Consider the following 20549-nt stretch of genomic DNA (forward strand, 5'->3'; position numbering starts at 1 on the left):
GTAAGAGTACATGTGGAAAACGTATGATGGAACAGAAGCAGCCATCACACAGCTTCCTCACACATGGAATGAGAATTCTTTGGGTCCAAGTGTAGGATTTTCACACAGCCTGGAATGCTTGGAAAATTGTGCCACAATTAGTAATCTTTAATGTACTACCAGACTCTTTGGGTGCAACCCTAACTTGCTCTGAAAACAGGCGGGCCAGTGGGCCTGCGCTGCATCCAGTGCAAGTTTGGGGCCAAAAGCAGTGCAGCCCAAGGCAAGGGGACGCCTTTCCCTTTACCCCATGTTGCATTGCAGTGGCCCCAATGGATCTACTTGGATCTGCACCACCTGACAAGGTTGCGCAAATATGAGCAGCCCAGGACTGTCCTGGGCCACCTGGAAATGGGATCCAGCATAACTGCTGGATCCTGGCCCCGCCTCCTGCTCCCCATCATCCACTCCTGGGAATGTCTGCCACCTGCCCTCCCCCTGCCCCGAAACGCCTCTTGCCGCCTCCTCACCCTTCCCACGTCCCCCCCCCCCGACCCCTGCATCGGCCAAGTTTGGCCGACACAACTCACTCATCCTTTGGGGCCTACATCGGCATAGGGAGACCAGTGCACATCCGTGTGCTGGCCTATCTCCCTGGAAAGTTGTGTAAAAGTGCCTTACTGTACTTTTGCCACACTTTTGGGCTGGCGCAAGGGCAGCATTGTGCCCTTTGTTATTTTAACTGAAGTGCTAGCCTTCCCTTCCTTTCTCCATCTCCTCCTTTTTTCTGGGTGGTTCCAGTCCATGATTGGCTCCAGGTTAGACCCTTCTAATCTGTCAGATAATTTCCAGTCCTTAATGTTCTTAGGGTAACCTCTGACCAGTTTTCTCTCTTCTATTCAATCCTTTCTTAGCCAGCTCTTGGTTCCAATCACCATCCTTAACCCCACCATGGCACTGCCTCCCAGGTAACAACCCATGATCTTGTCTTTTTGACCACAGATCGTGCCTCACTTTGAAGCTGACTAAACATTTAAACTCTTTCGACTCAACCTGGCCACTTGCCTGTGAACCTGAGCTGGCTGGGTTCCTGCCTATTGGCCAAACTCCTGACAGACCAGCATGGAGTTTCAATTCTGATTCAGCATTTTCAACATATGATTACTCCTCAGGAATAATTCCAGGGCACTATATTATGAACAGTATGTTAGAACTGCTTCTGGCCACTGGGCAATCAAAGGAACTGCCAAATCAGTTCCTGTAGTTTTGAAGTTCATGAGTCTGCCTGGGAGGTAGATGTGCCTGAGATCAGGAGAAAGTGGGTGCTGAGGAAATTGTGTTATAGCCAAAAACCAGTGGGAGCGAGGCAATGCATGGGAGGAGGTCCATCATGAGGGTGATGCGCTGACCTCCCAAACTGGGTGATGCAAACCCTAGTGATGCCACTGGCCTGGGGCACAAAGATTTTTAGGGCCCTTTTGCAAATGCATGCACACTGCCCCCCTGATTCGATCTCCCCCCCCCCCAGTGGACTAGTTTCTGCTCCTGCCATTTACCAAGTTGTAGGTGAGTTTGGCAGGCAGGCAGGTTTAGCAGCAGCAGTAGGGGCAGTTCTTCATACTGCCTTGTTGCGCTCCCAGAAGCAGCTAATGTCCCGCCACTGCTGAGAGCATCCCCCGCTGCATTATCCTTCTGGGGAGAGGGAAAGTGCCCTGCTGGGCACATTTTTTCCCTTCCCCCAAAAGCCAATAGGGATTATTCTAGGAGGTCTTAGAAGGCTCTGGCTGCTTAGAAGACTCCTTTGGCTGCTGTGAAAGTTGTAGCAGCCTCAAAATCTTGCGAAAATTCAGAGTCTATGTGACACCTGAACAGAATTAAGAAAATCTAAAGTCACCATGACACTCTGAGGCTTCTGTGACTCCTTTGGCAGCCAGTGAGGGGGTGGAGCAGCTGGGCCCCTATCAGAGTCATGGACGCTTGGCACATGCCCAGTTCAGCCCCCCTCCCCAAAATCAGCCCTGCTATAGTTACCTACAGTACTGTTGTGATTTGGGAGTACATCGGGATTGTACCAATGACAGCTTATTATGAATGGCTCCTCCCATTTTTTGCCTTTCAGATATTACTTCTTGCTTTGAATGGTGGTCTCTTTCATAGAGAGTCCATCCTTTGTGTCATCGTCTTGGTTGGTGGAGTTGCCATTTCTAGGCCACATTTCCATCCAAGTAGAAATCAGCTACAGCTGACTAGGACTGAAGCATGAATTGAGAGTACAGAGAGGGGCAGGCAACAGATTCCTGAGGGAAAGTAGCAGATGAGGCATCAGAGAATGGCAATGAGCCAAGAAATAAACAGATCTGGGGCCAAGGGAAAGAAATTAAGAACAAAACCAGCTGAGAAAAGGGAAGAAAAGCTGGGGCACTTTCCTGGTGTTTCAGTTCAATGCCATCTGTATGGCCATATTCTATACACATTTCTTCCATTTGGTAGGCATCTTGTTAGGTTTTGCTTTATAAGACTCTCAAAAGACAAAGAAATAGGTACCATAATACTTCGCATAGCTTACTTTCCAGATTAAAGTGTGTGAGAGACTAACAGCGCTATCCTATCTTGCACTGGAACAGGCAAGTCAGGAGGCTTGTACTGTATCCAGCACGAGATAGGGCTGCAAAGTGGCTTAGCTGAAGGTAAGGGGAAACCCTTCCCCTTACCCCTGGATAAGCCACTGCAGCCCCTATGGGTCTTCTCGGACTTGCACCACCTCCTGAGTGGCACAAGTTCAAGGAAAGCAGAGTGGCTTGAAGCTGCTTTGCGCTGCTTGGGGAACGGGGTTGGGATCCAGCATAACTGCCGGGTCCCAGCCCTGCCTCCTGCTCCCCGCCTGCCCGCCCCCTTCCTGGCCATCTAAAATGGTGATCTGGCAGCCTGCCTAGCTGCATATTTCTTGACAGCTGATAGAAAGGCTGTAGTGGCCCACCCCATGATGGTGGGAAGTTGAGTGCCCACTGATGAAGATGTGTCAGCAGATGGCGTGTAATGAGGAGGGGAAAAGGAGGAATGGAGCAGAACGGGGGAAGATGGGAGACATATGGGGTGGCACCCAGTGTGGGCAACATGCGCTGGATGCTATCCCCTGCACTGGCAGCCAACACACCCCCTTTGTCTCCTTGGACTTGCACGAGCTGAAGAACTGGTTCAGATCCAAGGAGACCTACTGGCGATTTGAGGCTTACTGGGAGGTAGTATTCATCCTTACCCCTCCCAAGCCTCCAGGTCAGCCCCCCCCCCAGCATGTAGTACAGCCTGATTTGCCACAGCTGCATGCCATGGTGGAGGAAACCATTGGATTGAGATGATAGCCACATTCTGATCTGTGAAGCAGAGGATTGGAATTAAATATCTTCTCACTAGAGAGCTCCTAGACAATTTCATCACAGTAAGGACTTATACATTAACATGTTTTGCATAACTGTTAACCCATCCTATAACCCTATTGTTTTTAAATGATGATTGAGATGAAATCAATTCCAACCAATCCATCTGAAAAGACTGGAGTCTGTAGTGCATAGTTAGATGCCATGATAGAGACATTGCCCTAGAACATAAGAACAGCCCCACTGAATCAGGCCATAGGCCCATTTAGTTCAGCTTCCTGTATCTCACAGCGGCCCACCAAATGCCCCAGGGAGCACACCTGATAACAAGAGACCTGCATCCTGGTGCCCTCCCTTGCATCTGACATTCTGACATAGCCCATTTCTAAAACCAGGAGGTTGCACATATGCATCATGGCTTGTAACCCGTAATGAATTTTTCTTCCGGAAACTTGTCCAATCCCCTTTTAAAGGTGTCCAGGCCAGATGCCATCACCACATCCTGTGGCAAGGAGTTCCACAGACCAACCACACACTGAATAAAGAAATATTTTCTTTTGTCTGTCCTAACTCTCCCAACACTCAAATTGAGTGGATGTCCCCTGGTTCTGGTGTTATGTGAGAGTGTAAAGAGCATCTCTCTATCCACTTTATCCTTCCCATGTATAATTTTGTATGTCTCAATCATGTTTCCCCTCAAGCGTCTCTTTTCTAGGCTGAAGAGGCCCAAATGCCATAGCCTTTCCTCATAAGGAAAGTGCCCCAGCCCAGTAATCATCATAGTCGCTCTCTTTTGCACCTTTTCCATTTCCACTATCTCCTTTTTGAGATGTTGTGACCAGAACTGGATGCAATACTCCAGGTGTGGCCTTACCACTGATTTGTACAATGGCATTATAATATTAGCAGTTCTGTTCTCAATACTGTTTCTAATGATCCCAAGCATAGAATTGGCCTTCTTTACTGCCTTTCCTTACTTCTTTACTGCCGCTGCACATTGAGTTGAAACGCATCTGCCATTTTGCTGCCCATTCTGCCAGTTTGGAGAGATCCTTTTGGAGCTCCTCACAATCACTTCTGGTCTTCACTACTCAGAAAAGCTTTGTGTCGTCTGCAAACTTAGCCACCTCACTGCTCAACCCTGTCTCCAGGTCATTTATGAAGAGGTTGAAAAGCACCGGTCCCAGGACAGATCCTTGGGGCACACTGCTTTTCACCTCTCTCCATTGTGAAAATTGCCCTCAATTGTAGGCATTGGCTTCCTTAACTTCATTAGCAATGTGCTTCATGTGTGTGAAATACCAGGCTCAAAGGAACCCAAACATTTCAGCAATAGAACTACACAAAGAAAGGAGGCAGCAAAAAAGGTTCGATGCAAATCAACAGACTGAAAGTGAAGTGAGCTCTCTGAAGTTCTTTGGGTTCAAGTCAGTCAGAAAAACAGCAGACCTGTCTGGGATTATGGGCCAGTTATATGCTGCACATCTCAGAAAGTCTTCCATGGGGCAATGGAAAACAAAACAAAAATCACAGGTCAGCCCATCCTGATGTGGAGGGGGAGTGAGGAGACAGCACGAGTCTGCTTTACAATCACTTTGCTGCAGCTGTAATTGACTGCACTGACTGTCACTTCAAAGGAGAGCTGATGAAAGGCGCTTCAGGGACCGGTGGGGCTTTGGAGGGGGCGGGGGCCCCAGAACCCAATCCCACCCAGCACTTTGCATAAATAAATAAATCATCGCGGGGAGAGGGGGAGAGTCGAGGAGGTTGCTTGGGAAGCAGTGCCGCCAGCTCATCTGAGAGAGGGAGAGAGAGGGCGAGCGTGTGTCATGTTACAGAGAAGTCAGGAGCAGCCACAGTGCAACTTCCAATCAGTTGAGAATAACCTCTCTCTAATGGGGACCTGCTTCACGTACTATCTGTTGCCTTCTCTTCTAAGGAACTGAAAACCTCACAAACAAAGAGGGAGGGAGAACAAACAGCAACAGCATACAAGGCTGAAGGACAAACAAACTGATTAGATTGTTTCCCAAAACTTTTCTGAAGTTTGCTTTTTTTTTTTTCCTTTTTCTTTAGGAGGAAAAATCCCTTCCACCAGCCCCATTTTTCCTCCATATCATTTTTGCATCTTGCTACCTGTCCTCCTCCAGTGCCAGTGGAATTCCCTTGGACATTGCTCTTTCATGCATTCTGGACTGTGCTTCTGAGAGGAAGGTTGCAGCTTTATTTATTCTGTATTTATTTATTTATTGCCTCTCAGGACAGGGAAGGAATGGTGGAGGAGAAGGTCTGGAAGGGGGCTGCCTTGGAGAGTGGCTGCCTCTCGCATCCCAGGACAGGGGATGGGGAAAGATGCTGTAAGGTGCCTCTCCTGCTGGGCTCGGGGCTGCCTGGAGTGTCTCTACTGTCTTTGGTGCTGAGCCTCCTGCTCTACTTCAGGACATCGGACCTGCAATCCAGGGTTTCACATTTGGAGGCGGACAGATCCTCTCAGCTCCCTGCCTGGCTCTCCGCAGACCAAATGGAGACAGCTATTTTGGGAAGAGTTGACCAACTGCTCGCTGAGGTCTGTGCTCTTTCATTTTCACATATACATAAACCCTCTGTCTCCTCCTCCTTCTGACAAAGTAAAAGTTTCTTGTCCTAAGCAAATGATAATTGAGTTGTCAGATTCTGAGCAATTCTTCTGATCCTTTCTTTCCTTCTCATGCATTTGGGGTTTCACTTCTGTTTGACAGTCTGTGATTTCTCTAAGTCATCCTTGACAGCTTTAAATCAGAGTGGATTTCTTTGCTGTCCCACTAGAAATAGATGGGTAGGTAGGTTGACAGTCTAGAAACAAAAGCTATGTAGCACTATCATCATCTGTTTTTATCTATGCAGCTTAACCCTTGTCTACTCAGAAGCAAGTTCAATCAGATTTCTGCCAGTCCAGAGTGCATAGGGATGCAGCTGCTGCAGCCCAAACCTATGCATTTTTACATAAAAGTAATAAAATTACAGTGTAACCATATGCATGTTTACTCAGAAGTAAGTGCCACTGTATTCTATGGGACTTATTCCCAGGTAAGTGTGCATAGGTTTGCAGCCTTACTCCCATGTAAGTATTTGTAGGACTGCAGCCATAATGTGCAGTTAGAAATTGCAGAGTGACCGGAAGTAGCACATGGCAGGGGGTAAATCTGGATGAAGTTCCCTAGAATAATTAACCAGAGAATTGCTGGTGGTAGAAACAGAATACGATACTGACTTTTGAGCATGTCAGGTAAATGGGAAAGAATACTGGGCAGAGCTGAGGGGTCATCTTGATTCTTCAAAGTTCACGGGAGGTCTTTTAGGAGAAGCAGCTCTGAATTTCAAGCCAGGTTGCTTTGGGGGGATTTATGATTGGGGGAATATATGATGGCAAGGAGCACTCTATTAGCAAGGCACTAGAAAGAAGAACCTCTTGATCAATGTGTGGAATCTCTTGATCAATGTGTGGGTGCAAATTGCAATTAAATTAGAGAGGATCTGTTTACTGACATTAATGCTGTTCATAAATGCTGTTGCCAGGAATTGGCAAGACCACACAGAGAGAGGAAAGAAATCTCAAAGCTCAGAGACAAACCTCTCCAATCCAGTGGTGTGAGAGCTCCTGTTACTTCAGTGCAACATGCCCATCCCTAGTGCCCCTCAATCTTCCTCTTAAGCATTGCTGATGGTTCTAGTGCAGTGTTTCTCAAACTGTGGGTCGGGACCCACAAGGTGGGTTGCGAGCCAATTTCAGATGGGTCTCCATTTATTTCAATATTATATTTTTAATGTATTAGACTTGATGCTACCATGGTATTTAACTGCATTTGAGGAAATGTTACAGACCTGTTTTTTTTAACAAGCTACTGTATATATTCTTTTAATAATGATAGTCAATGGACTTACTCCTGGGTAAGTGTGGGCAGGATTGCAGACTAGGATTGTTAAGAATTTTTCTGCTTGATGATGTCACTTCCAATCATGACATCACTTTGGGTGGATCCTGACAGATTCTCATTCTAAAAAAGTGGATCCCGGTGCTAAATGTGTAATAACCCCTGTTCTAGTGCATCATTTTTGCCTCACGAAATACATGAGCAAACAAAGTTACCTTATCCTGATAGATCTATCTCACCCAATATTCTCCTTCCAGCTGGCAGTGCTCAAGGTCTTGGGCAGAGGCCTTTTTTGACTTGCTTCTTGAAATCCTTTCAACCACAGACACCAGGATTTGAATTTAGTACTTCTGCATGTGCTTTATCACTAAACTATGGCAGGTCTCCATATTTATTTATATGGGTATATTTTAATGTATTTCAGAACAGTTCCATGAAACGTCCTGCAATTTCACAGGTATGAAAGTGAGGCACTGGGTATATGCAGAGTTTCATAGGTAGCAGGAAGACAGCTCTCCAAAATCTCAGCTGAAAGACTTTGTCAGTAGCCTGTACATCCTCACCGTATGTTGTACAAACTAGTTCATATAAACCTCAGATATTATGTTGGTGTTTGTGTGTAGAGTCCAGAAGAGATTTGCCCCTTGTGTAGCCCACATTATTGGTGAAGCTGATTCCTGGTGTTGTTCATTAGCCTTGCAGAAAAGTCTGATAAGGTCAATGTTGCCAAAGCATTGCCTTCAAAACAATTGATGTGATTGCTGCAGTTCACTCCAATAGTCAGATCCATTAGTATCAATAGAAAAGTAAAGGAGGGGTGGAATTTTTTTCCCCCTTAAAAATTGCTCTTTTAGTGAACCAGGAATAATACGATCCTAACATATGCTGCATCAGCACACAATTGGGTAGAATGGGGGAGATCAACAGATATGTTGATATAAGACCAGAAAGCATGATGTTATATTGACAATAGAACCATGATGTACCATCATCACAGACAGGCATGCTGCTGGGCACAAATATTTCAGACTCTGTCAATAAGCAAAAGCAAAAAGTCAGCTGCAGGAGTATGTTATAATTCATTGTGGGCTGTTGTTGGGACTGGTTTTAGGACAGGTTACTTATTAAGAAGCTCTTATAGTCCACTGTATGGTATCAGAGTCTCTCACTGATATGTGCCAGCTGTTTGTTGATTGCCTTGTGCAACCTGTGCATGACTTTAGTAAGGAGTGCATGACTTTTAGTAACTGCTGCTTCTAAGAAAGCTATTCTTGAGACACTTCTTGCTGGTACTCATCCTGTGTTGCTTATATCCTGGGCATGAACTTCCGTGAAGCAGATCATATACCACGTTGTTTGGAATCCAAACTTGGCACCCATAAGGTTGGCACACTGCGAAGAGCTCTTCTGTGCAATGCAAGTGGGTCAATGAACTCCCCACAACAGTTTAATAAAATGCAGTTCTACACATGCTACACATGCTGTCAAAAGCAAATGGAACTTACCACAAGTAATTGAGAGCAGAACAGTATGGAAAAAAAAGTTTTTAAAATATCTCAGTTGGGATTGCTCATGCAGATAACATGAGCATGGTGGGGGATAGGGAATAATTAGCAGAATTGATCAGTTCCATAATGTAAAAAGATAAGAATTGTGTTGCTGGATCAGACCACATCTAGGCTGACCAGGATTCTGTTTCAACAGCTGTCAGCCAGATGCCACTGGGACAGGTGCTCATGAGTGGGGCGTGAAGTGATAGCCTTCCCTTATTGTTCAACCTTAGCAGGTTGAATAATGGAATACTGCTGCTGTACATGCAGGTTCTATTTAGCTATAATGGCTAGTTTCCATTCATATAGCTAAAAATTTGTCTTCTTCAAAAAGCCATTTATGATAGTGGCCACACCCAACCCTATAGCAATGAATTGCATGCATTAATTGCATGCTGCAGAATAAAACACTCATTTTTCTTTGTAGTAACTCCCTTTTCTATCAAGATCTGTATTTTTCAAAGAGGAGCACCTTCACAACAGGCCAGGCTGAGGGAGCATGAAATATGGAAGGTAGGGGCATGCATTCACTTTTGGAAAGTATGGAACCTGATACCTGCGGGCCCCATTTGTGTCAGGTTCCATTTGTTCTGAAACAAATGCACCAGGGAATGAATGGGATGCATGACAACAAATTGGGGAGGATGTCTGTTTTTGGAACTCTCATTCATTGCCATTGATTCTCAACAGGAGGAAGGGAATTAAGGAAAAGAAAAAAAAACCTCTTACTTGTAACTCTAGATTTGTGCAGGAGCTCTAAAGTGCAGATGCCTCATTTCAGGATGCAGTATTGTTGTGAGACACAGCAATGTCACAGGGCAGTGTACATAAAAAAGAGCTGCTGCCATTTTTTTTACCCACACTGCCTTGTGATGACTCTGCATCCTGGGGCAAGTGGATATGGATGATGGCACCTGCTAGGTGGTGGCTGCGCATTTGAGCTCCTGCAAAGAGTTACATTTTTCCTTTTAAAAAATTCAAAATAAAGAGGACTATAAAAACAAAATATACAGAAATGGGCTCAAATGGGTCCCAAGCAAAATGGAGCTGAAAAAACTGGCGGTTCTAAAAAATGAAAACAGCTGCTACATTACTAACGGAAAGGGGCAAATACCACCCTCCATCTCCCATCCCTTTCGATACATCGAATGATGTACTAATCCCAACCTTAATATCTCATCCCTACATATGTAAAATATTAAATACAATGAATTATTGATTCTCAACAAATTAGTGCTATTTCCTGTTCTCTAAAAACAGCTATGTTGCACATTAATTAATAACGTATTTTTAGGAAGCATGAACATATGGCAGATTTTGAAAGCATATAGATGAAAGAAGTGGAACGGTTAGGTCAGGCAACCAGGTTGTGTAGACAGCACTGCTGCAGCATTGGGAGTGGTTCTTGGGATAGTAGTATGTGTGAGACCTGATCTCTGTGTGAATGAAGTGGTAGAGTTCTGAAGAGGTACAGTGGACTGTACTATTTTGGACTGCAGATGGAGAGTGCCACTTTGAAAAGCTCTCTTGCATTTTAAAGATAACTTCCCTGTAAGTGGAGCATTAGCATAGCAAGGAGTGGGCTGTGCTAGTCTCCTCATGGGCTAGATTTTTTTTTTTTTACACCTGTTAGCATGATGTGATTCATAATCTCTGAAGTATAAGGTTTTATTTATTTTTTTACCACATTTTTTTACAGAGAGGAACATTAAAAAACATCATTCCCCTGCTGTAGCCTGAAGTGAAACCAGGGATGGTGTATATGATAGGTCAGGAAGGACTCTGGGTGCCTGACCTGGCTGCCTGACTGGGCTGATCCTTGAGCCTATTTTTACCAGTAATAATGCTCAGTGCATCCTCAGATGGTGAGCAGGTGAGACACTCTGGGGTTCAGTCAAGCCCAGGCCCTCCAGCAGCCTTACACCAGTGCAGAGTGATACAGCTCATGTGAGGGCTGTAGGATTCTCCCACCTCATTCAGTTGCACATGTAGACCAGGCCCAGTTCTGTGACAGAAGGGAGCAGCACAGACAGGTTGAAAATTCTTGATCTAGAAAACATAGGTAACCTGCTTTTGTGATGATTAACTGCTGGTTCATATTTTGACAAAGTAGTGACACGATTACATTGAAACCCATTTTTGCCTGGCCCACAGGTGTACACACTTGGTCCCTGTTGCATGTATGCAATGTTGGGCAGAAATGGCTTAACACAAAGAATGTTTTTTGGCTTGGTGGTACGTGATGTTCTCTGGTGTATTAAGATCACATGTCATCCTCTTCTGGAACATATTTGCATACAGGTTGGGGCAGGCAGCCACAACACGCACACATGTCCAAGTATTTACAAAATGTTTGTGTGATGGACACAAAGAACTGACATGAAAGGTTTGGGTATTGTCCCTTTTTGCATTCACTGAATTCTGATGTTTGCCTTCAGAATATCCTGATTTTGAATAAACTATTCCCTTTAAGTCATTTGCTACAACCTCAGTTACTGCACTGCCAACACTTTTGCTTCCACTGCTGAGACTCTAACCTTACAAGCTGGCCATAGAAGCTGAATCAACCTGAATTACAGTGCAAGCCTATGCATGTTTAGTCAGAAGTAAATCCCATAGTGTTCAATGGGGCTTACTCACAGAAAAATGTATATAGGGTTGCCTCCTTCATGAATAATAGTAATGGTTACATAATAAAAACTTACAAATAGCAAGATTAGTGGTACCACATCAGAAAGCTGAATGAAATAAAGAAGACTACAATGACACTTCACTTTAGGAAAGATGTAGCCAAAACTGGAGTGGGTTCAGAGAAGCACAGTGAGTTTTATCAGAAGACCGGAGAACAATCCCTACTAGGTTGAGAAAACTTTTATGATTAGCCTGGAGATGAGAAGGTTGAGAGGGGATATGATAGTGCTCTTCAAATTCCTGAAGAGCTGTCATATGGAAGAAGAAACAAATTTGTTCTCAGCTGCCTGTGAGAGTAAAACTAATTCAAATGGGTACAAACTGCAAGAGAGGAGGTTCCAGTAAAATATTAGGTAGAAATTTTTGACAGTAAGGGCAGTTTGGGCAGTAGCGTTGCAAGAGGGAGGGCAAAACAGTAAGTACTGCAGGTGCTGCAACTTGTCATGTAAGTGCCCCCCCATCGCTGCTCAGAATGGCTCCGATGGTGAATGGGAGGGGCTGCTTACATGGATCTGCTGCATTGCAACACATATAGCACTTACTATTCCCCCTCCCAGCTATGCTACTAAGTTTAGAAGTTGAACAGATTGCCGAGGGAGGTGGTGGGTTCTTCCTCACTGGATATCTTTAAGCAGAGGTTCAACAGGCACCTGCTGGAGATGCTCTAAGAGGATTTACTGCTACAGTCAGGAAGTTGGACTAGATGACTAATCCATCTAGATGACTTCCAACTCTAAGATTCTATGACACAAACTATGATACATAGAAAAGTCCTATGACTTAGTCATGATCCAGCATGGTCAAGAAATGAACTTTAGCTATTGCAAACTACGATCACTCCATGATTATAGGCCTTGTATCTGTAAGTGCTGGGCATGGTTATTATAGTCACCCTGCCTGTGCACTTCCCAATATATGTGGCTGGCCATTATTGGAGACTGAATGCTAACTAGATGTACTTGTAAGCTAGAAAGGCAATTCTTAGATCTTATGCAGATGGGAAGCAAGGCTGTGAAGAAGGATGGGGCGGACAGATCTCTCATAGCCCAATCCCGAGCAGCCCGGCACACAGGGCTGTAGCGGCGCTGAAAATGGCTGCGGCTGCATCCTGCGTGCTCAGTGGGCAGCGCTGATGACTCCTTAGGAGAAGGGGGCTTTTGTCCCCCTCCCCTGGATAAGGTGAAAAACCCCACAATGGGGCTACTTCATTCTATGGCAGCCCAAGGGTCAAAGTAGAATTAAGAGCCTCAGAATTAGGTGGAGCAAGACTCCACTGGTCCTGCCTCCTTTCCACCCAGCTCACTCCCCCCAGCAAGCCTCCTCCTTGCCATCCCTTCACCTCCCCCCTCCCCACATGCCCTACCTGCCTCTCTGCTGTCCAGCGACCAGCCAGTGCTGAGCTAGCATCGGTGCTGTACTGGCACTGAGGGCCGCAAACATGCCCTACAGCACATTTGTTATAGTGCACACCAGTGAGCCGGTGAGCACTGCATAGGATTGGACCCTTAGTCTATACAGGATACCAATGAGCTTCACCATTGTCTCAGGCAATCTGAGTGCATGTCCTGGGAGGTGCCCACCATGCAGTGCATTGCTGGGAAGAAGCAGTAATAGTGGACAAGATGCTTTTGTTCAGCAAAACTAACCTTCTATTTCAGGTAAGATACCAAGGAATATCAGGGTTCCTTGGCATTACATTTGAAAACCATTGCCCTTGATTAATAGAAGCAGTATGTTTTATTAGATTGACTCAGATGCAATTTCAGTTGCTTCACTGGAGTTACCAGAGTAGGTGAGAGGAAAATGTTGTACAATAATAATCCTTTCTACATTGTTCCCCATGAGTGTCAAAGGAAAGACTGTCAAGCAGTGTGGAGGAAAGAGGCATGGGGGACATCTTGAAGTAAGATAAAGGAGAAAAGAAATGCAAATGAATCTAATAAGAGACTGGGAGGGAAATGGAGTAAGCAAGAAAAGAGACTATTGGCTAAGATGACAAAAGAGATGGATAGCGGAACAGAACCAGGAAAGAAAGCTATAAAAAATGACTCACCCCCCAAGCAGAGTATTAAGTCTCTCCTCTCTTTCAGGTTGTCAGTGTTTCTTACCACCACATTCTCATGAACAAACTACAGTGGCTCCTGATATTCTAACCCTAATGAGTTTTGCAGCTGCAAGGTCTACATTATTCAGCAAAAACATAGCATAAAACACAGTGCAGATTTTCAGGGAGACAAAGGGAAGCAAATGCACTGAGTCTGCAAAGAACCTCCGCTTTCTCTCAGTGTTTTGATCTGGTCTTTCTATCTGTCCATCTTTTCCCCTGCTCTATCCTGGAAGCATGGGATGTTTTAAAAACTATGGACCCAATTCAGTCCAGGTCAGCAATTTAGGGTGCAGTCTTAACTGCACCCTGAACCGGCGCAGCAGTTATGCCAGATCCTAGTCCCTAGTTCCTGGGTGGCGTGGGACCTAGGGCACCTCATCAGGTGGTGGAGATCCAAATAGACCCATTGGGGCCTCTGCTACTCTCCCTGGGGTAAGTGGAATTTTTTTACCTTGGGTCAAACCTCAACCAGCCCCAAACTCATGCTGGATACAGCACAGGCCTGCCGGCCTGCCTGTTGCAGCACAAGTTAGGATTGCACTGTTAGGATCTCATTGACTTCAGTTGAAAAATTAAGCTGAAAATCAGTTGATAATCTCCTGAACAGCCTCACCCACACTGAAATTAGTTTGATACATAGGTGATTATTTTAGGTTAGATTGTAACCTATAACAATATAGGTTACATATATATTGTAACCTATATAACAAAATGCAACAATATTGCATTTTATTATATATAAATAATATATATATATATATATATATATATATATATATATATATATATATATGTTATATATGTTATATATTACATATAACAAAATGCAAAGGGCATTGCCCTTTTCAGGTTGTATTTATGGATTTCCCTTCCTTATCGTATTAAGGTGTATTTTACTAACCCCTAAGACTTTGGGCAAATTTCATCCAAAGTTGTCAGAATCCCCCCCCCCCCAAATCTACTGTTTGTGAACAGGCTGAGGAATTACAAGGAACATTTTTGTCCAGCCCTAGTTCCAGCTAGAAATGTTGCTGAACTTTGAAATTCCTTGGCTTATAATAGGAACCTTGGCAACTCATAACAATGCTTGCTAAAATACTACATGAGCATTGTGATTCCCTCTTCCCCCCAAAGTACTTTTCTGGTTCAGATTTTAATCAGCAGTGTGATGCAGCTGCAAAAAAGAAGCAAATGCATTGCTGGGCTGCATTAGCAGAGGCATAGAGTCCTGATCACAAGAAGTAATTACTCTACACTGCACTAGTCAGATATTACTTCAAATACTGTGTCCAGGTTTGGGCCCCATGTTTTAAGAAGGGCAGTGATAAGTTGGAGCGAGTTTAGAGGAGTGCAACTAAGATGGAGAAGAATTTGGAAACCAAGTCCGAAGAGGAATAGTAAAAAAGGAGTTCACAGCACAATGCAAACAGCTGCCTGAGCCAGTGAAGTTGTCCTTGTGCTGGCTCAGAGTGTTGAACACATGTCATAGAGCATGTTTGCAACTACTTGTGAGCCAGCAGTGCCAGCGCAAAGGCATGTGCCAGCACTGCATCCAGGAGCCAAGCCAGATAGAGCAGGTAGACTCATGCCAGGTGGCACAGGGTTGTGGGGAGAATGGCAGGGAGGCAGGAAGGGGGCATTTTGGGGCAGGAGAGTGGAATGGAGTGGATCAGGCCTGCAGAAGGCGGAATCAGCAGAGGCTGCCTCTGCCATATCCTAACCTCCTGGCGTTACACTGGGCTTCCTGGATTTGTGCCAGCTATATAGCTGGCATGGATTCAAGTAGTCCCATAGGACAGGCTGGGGTTTGACAAGGGGAAATATATCCCTTTACCCTGAGGAGACATCCAGCCGCCTCCTAACCTGCCCATGAAGCCTGGCAGTGCTCGTGCAGGTTAGGATATGGCTGTCCTATGCTTAGCCTGGAGAAGCGAAGATTAAAGGGAGATATTGTAGTATCTAAAGTGCTGACATGAAGCAGAAGGAGAGTGTTTGCTTTTTGGTGGTTCCTGAGGGCAGAACTAGAATAAATAGGTTGACTAGAAACTAGACTAGAAATGAGACTTTCCTGATTATAGGAGCTGTCAGCCATTGTAATAGTCTGCTTCATGCCATTGTGGGCTGTCCCCCATTGGAAGTTTTCAAGCAGAAAACTGTCAGGGATGCTGTAGTGGCCAGCAATGAACAGGAAATTAGTCTAGATCAGGGGTCCCCAACCCCTGGGGCATGAACTGGTCCTGGTCCATGACCTGTTAGGAACCGGGCCACACAGCAGGCAGGTGAGCGAGTGAAGCCTTGCCCCACCTTCTCTGGCAGGGACATGCTGGGGAACACTGGGGCCTTCTAGGCCATCTCTGGCTGATGATGCCATTAGTGAGGGCAGGTGCCTGATGATCCCTATCTCTCCCCCCCCCCCCGTCCGTGGAAAAGTGGTCTTCCCAAAACCGGTCCCTGGTGCCAAAAAGGTTGGAGACCACTGGTTTAGATGACCTCAAAGATCTCTTCCAGCTCTAACATTCCATGGTTTAAATTTACTCTGGGTCACTATGCAATCCAGTTCAGGTTTTCAGCTGGTGTTTGCTGTTTTCCTGCTTAACATTAGTGCAGTCCTTCGTAAGGGATAGGAAGCAACTAACTGCACTTTTCTGCCAACCAGGAATGTGTACAGAATGTGCCCCTGACAAATGTGTTTGCTGACTAAGAATGATGTGGAAGGTCCTGAGAGATCCCTGGCTGCAAAGCAAAATTCCTCAGCATTTATGGGACATTTAAGAAAACAGACATTGGCCTTTAAGACACAGGCAATGCTTGCAATCAGAAAAGTCAACTTTCTCCCAGCAGATCCCAACTGGCCCATTTCTACATATAAAAGAGCTGTCGACAATTATCACTTAGCATCTGCACATATATGGACAAAAGCGATGGGTATATATAAAGCACCCCGTAACCTATGTTATTTTTAGAGCTGTGGAAGAGATTTAGAGGCAAAATAGTGGAAGGACAATCGAGTATTGCCCTATATGAACATAGACAACTTTAGGCAACTAAGGGTGCAATCCCAATCCCTTATGTCAGTGCTTTCCAGTACTGACATAAGGCAATGCAGCTCTGAGGTAAGGGAACAAACACTCCCTTACTTTGAGGAGGCCTCTGTGAGTGACACCCAACTGCAGGATGCAGCACACATCCCATTGGCACCGCTATGCCAGTGCTAGAAAGCATTGACATAAGGGATTAGGATTGCGCCCTAAGGGTGTAATCCTAATCCATTTTCCAGCACTGACATAAGGGCAACGCAGCTCTGAGGTAAGGGAACAAACATTCCTTTACTTTGAGGAGGCCTCCATGTGTACCACCCAACTGCAGGATGCAGCGCATCTCCCATTGGCACCGCTATTCCAGTGCTGGAAAGTTGGTTAGGATTTGGGCCTTAATTTCTGTTTTGGAATTTAAAATTCACTACCAGTCCAATCCTAACCTGCACCAGAGCCAGACTGTAAGTGCAGGTTAGGAGGTGGCTGGAGGTCTCCTCAGAGTAAGGGGGTATATTTTTTCTTACCCCAAGTAATGCCCTAGCCTGCCCTATAGGGCCTCTCATATCAGCATCAGCTAAAACCTGCACCAGATTTTGCTGGCACAAAACCCTCTACAAATCCGGGAAACCTGATGTAATGTTGGGCGACCCAGGACTTGGGTTAGGATATGGTGGAGGAGGCCTCCACTGATCCAGCCCCCCTTCTGGGCCAGACACTCCCCATTCTGCACTCTCCACATCCCAGAACACCACCCCTCTACCTCCCTGCCACCTTCCCCAAGCCAGCATGACCCCACTAGTCAGTATGACCCTACCTGCTTTGGCTGGTGCTGCTCTTGGATGTAGTGCCAGTGGGCCAGCACAGGCCTTTGAGCTGGCATTCCCCAGTTCAGCCCAACCAGTCTCCAGTGACCAATATGTAGAAATTGGTTTCATTTTTTCACTAAATTTTGGGGTTTGTGTGTGTGTGTGTGTGTGTGTGTGTGTGTGTGTTTAAAAAAAAAAAAGAGAAGTGCAGAAACACACACACAAAAATCACACCTCTACCTATATGTCATTGCAGTAGCATGGGAAGAGGCAAGCATTCTGTTAGCGTAAGAACCAGTAAATGCTGCATTTCTGTCGAGATCCCAGATTGCCCTTTCACTGCCATCCTTTGTGGAGAATTAGCAAGCTGTTTGTTGACAAAACTTTTTCTCCACAAATTGAAAACAATGCATTTTCATGTCTTCACTGTACATTTTGACCAACTGCTCATTTTGCATTTGCCATACTCTAGTGCTATAAACAGTACATCAAAGAACTGAATGCCAAACAGAGCATTAGTTTTCAGTTGTTAGGTGATGACTTGTCACAGAGTCCTTCTGACCACGCAAATCATGCAGCATGGCCTCACCTCTGAACTCACCAGAAGAAATGACATATGCTTCCCAGCTTTCTAATGAAGCAACCTCACAGAGATAGCAAATGTATGCAGTAAGATGTTTAAATTAACACTTGGGAGCATAAAAGGTGGCAATCATGTCTTCAGACACCAGGTAACAAATAGAACCAAAGAATTCAGGTACCTCATTTATGGTACTGCCTGAAATTTTATACACAGGGTTGAAATTCAAGATACACTATTAGAATCTTGATTGCCAGTGGTCTTGAGGAAAGCATCCAGACAAGGATACAGGCATGAACATCCCCAGAGCAGAGATGCTTTTGTTTTGAAAAGTTTTGTTAATAATGCACATGAAGGTGATTCAGGTTAGCACTTTCTCTGTGGCAGGCTGTGGAACTCCTTTCTCCACGTTGGAAAAATCTGAGAACGTTTAACATTGTGAGCAGGGTGACCAGATACAATGGAGGACATAGTGCCTATACCTTTAACCACTGTTTAGAAGAAAGCAGTTTGGCAGGTGCAGCTCAACGTGGAAGGTTTCAAAAGCTACACCTGCCAAAATCCCCGCTTCTATACACTGGTTAAAGGTACAGGTACTTTCTCCTCCATTGTATCTGGTCACCCTGATTGTGAGGCAGGGCATGCTTAGTGGCTATAGGCAACATAGTAAATAGTAGAGAAGACATATTGTTGAAACATCTTGAGGTAATGTTTAAATCAGCATAATAAGTAAACTTGTGTAAAGGAAGGGGGGTAAGTGGCTTTAAAGGAGTTAAACCTCTTCCCTCTGAGGTAAAAATTTCCCATCCTTTCCAAGTGGCAATTAATGACAGTTGGAACACCTGGTCCAGCTACCAATCATCACCATATATGGGCATTAACTCCCAACTCACATCCACCGCATATAAAAGGGCAGAACATACAAAAGGGCTCAGGTTTTTCACTTTCTGAAGACTAGTAGTAGGTATTAGTCAGCTGGTTCTCACTCTGAGAGGGCAACCAGTCTCCTGGTTCAGTACCATCAGGCCCACTGCCCTTCCTCCTTAACCCCTCTCGGTCTCAGAAGGCACTGGGACCATTAGTCTCTGGCTCTCACCCCTGAATGTCACCAGGCTGTTAGCCCCCTTTGCTTTGGTATTACCTTTTTGCTCTTTCTCTGTTCAACATCCCTGTTGAGTTTGAGAGAACCCTGTTTGTGTGTGTGTGTCCTTGTGGATTGTTCTGTCAAGCCGACATATCAATACTAGGAGTCTACCACATAAACCATCTTGTTAGGACTTTTTGGCTCAGATTTGGCTTACACTCACCTGACTTCCTCCAGAACTGCCTTTCAAAGGATTGTGAAAACAACCCCTTTTTTGAAGGGCTTGTGACCATGGATAATGCCTTTGTGAAAAACTTACATTAGAGCAGTGATTTTCATTTTTTTAATCTCATGGCACACAGGCAGGGCACAAAAATGGTCAAGGCACACCATCTGTTTTTTGACAATTGACAAGGCACACTGTGCTGCCAGTGGGGGGCTCACATCCCCCGGTGGCCCTACTAATAAATGATCCTCTCCCAAATTCCCATGGCACACCTGGGTACTATTTGCAGCACACCAATGTGCCATGGTACAGGGGTTGAAAATAGTTGCCTTAGAAGGAACTGCTTTTTATTTGGTTGCTCAGCAATCTTATGATGGTATGTACTGTTGGTATATTGATTTGTTTTATGCTTTATTATCTTTGTAACATTTCTTTGTTGTTGTCTCCACCATGAGACCCAAAAAGGTAGAAGGATGGCATATAAATATTTTAATAAATAAGGATGATTGCATCATCTTCCTCAGGGACCTGGGGTTTTGACTAGGAATTCTTAACAGCTAGCAGAGCTGGTTCACATAGCAGAGTTGAGAGATTTCTGTTAAGATTGCTTCAAGGCATGTGGTTATAAAGAAAGGAAATCTTTATTTACAGGAACTCCATAGTTGTGGGGGTAGAGAGGGGGGTCCTAGACCAGGTGGCCCATTGTTTAGATGAGGTGATTCTGGTTGCATTGTTCATTTGCATAGTACCTTTAAGTCAAATGTGGAGTCCTTCACTTCCACAACTTAAGAACCGCATAACTAAGTGCCTGCTTTTGTGTGCATGTGCACGCGCATGCGTGTATACATGCATGCATGTGCAGAGGTGGTGGACCGGAGGCAGCATTGCATGGCATTCCAGGTTACAACATTACTGGTCCTGCATATGTGCTATCTATCTGGGAAGGGATTCTGGAAAGACAGAGGAAGGAAAGATAGCCTGAGATTAGCCATCTGCATACAAAAAAATAAAAACTTACTGAAAAAGTAATGGGGGAAACCACCACATCCCATCTGGCAATTTTGCTAGCTATCTTGCCCCCTTCCAGTGCAAGATATTTGTGCATTGTTGTTGCTCTTTTCTCCACTTCTAACAAGGGCACAAGGTTAGCACCTAGCCTAGGACTTTGGACAGCTTATTCTTATCCCTCAGAGTTTTCTTAGAGCA

At 45.0% G+C, this 20549-nt stretch overlaps 1 long non-coding RNA gene across 1 annotated transcript in view; it reads left to right on the forward strand.

Moving 5' to 3' along the window:
• The first annotated feature begins 5660 nt into the window (after positions 1-5660).
• LOC136645930 (uncharacterized) overlaps positions 5661-20549 on the forward strand; it is a 58171-nt gene continuing 43282 nt past the window's right edge. The window contains exon 1 of the long non-coding RNA XR_010794177.1: positions 5661-5919. This is a non-coding gene — a long non-coding RNA (uncharacterized lncRNA). The remainder of the gene's footprint in view (positions 5920-20549) is intronic.

Source organism: Tiliqua scincoides, chromosome 3 (assembly GCF_035046505.1).
Source record: "Tiliqua scincoides isolate rTilSci1 chromosome 3, rTilSci1.hap2, whole genome shotgun sequence".
In the NCBI taxonomy this organism is placed as follows: domain Eukaryota; kingdom Metazoa; phylum Chordata; class Lepidosauria; order Squamata; family Scincidae; genus Tiliqua; species Tiliqua scincoides.